We start from the raw sequence: 612 nt of genomic DNA, 5'->3' as shown, positions 1-612 counted from the left end.
GCATTTCTCTTTGCAACTAAGAAATGCACCCTGCAAAGAAAGCTCCTAGTGGCGGGAAATAATTTAGCAGTGCCGAAGCGCACACAAACAAAATCACACTCTTGGGTTGTGACAAGCACCACCTTGTAACCCGGCCTCACTGCCAGCCTGGGCCCCGTGCTGGCTCTGGCCTCGCCCATTAGGGCTGCGTGTGACAACAGCATCTACGGCCCCCTGCTGGCCTCCCTGGCAGTGTTTGCCGCCACTGCCGCCTGTGGGCTGCCCAGCGCGCGAGCTCCGGGCGGGCAGCAGCAGCCAGCACTGCCTGGCACGGCAAGTGGGGGCACCACAGCTGCTGTTGCTGATGGGCGAGCCCAGAGCCAGCTTGGAGCCCAGGCTGGCAGCAGGGCTGGGTTACAAGCTGGTGCTGAGCACGGGGCAAAGCGGCCCCTTGCTTGCCCCATGGCCAGCACCCTGTGCTGTAGCTGCTTGCAGCCCGCGTGGGGCTGCCTGTTCCTGCTCCAGACAGCCCTGCGTGGGCTGTGAGTGCCTGCAACAGGGAGCGCCAGTCATGGGGCGGGCGAGGGACCGCTTTTCCCCGTGCTCAGCACCAGCTTCTTCCCTGCCAGGGGG

General features: G+C 64.4%; 1 protein-coding gene across 8 annotated transcripts in view; it reads left to right on the top strand.

The window, feature by feature from the left end:
• The window catches only part of SNX10 (sorting nexin 10), a 97,055-nt gene that overhangs the window by 46,415 nt on the left and 50,028 nt on the right, over window positions 1–612 (top strand). The window lies entirely within an intron of this gene.

This window comes from Alligator sinensis, unplaced genomic scaffold (genome assembly GCF_000455745.1).
Source record: "Alligator sinensis unplaced genomic scaffold, ASM45574v1 scaffold29_2, whole genome shotgun sequence".
NCBI lineage: Eukaryota > Metazoa > Chordata > Crocodylia > Alligatoridae > Alligator > Alligator sinensis.
This window is presented reverse-complemented; position numbering and strand designations above follow the sequence as displayed.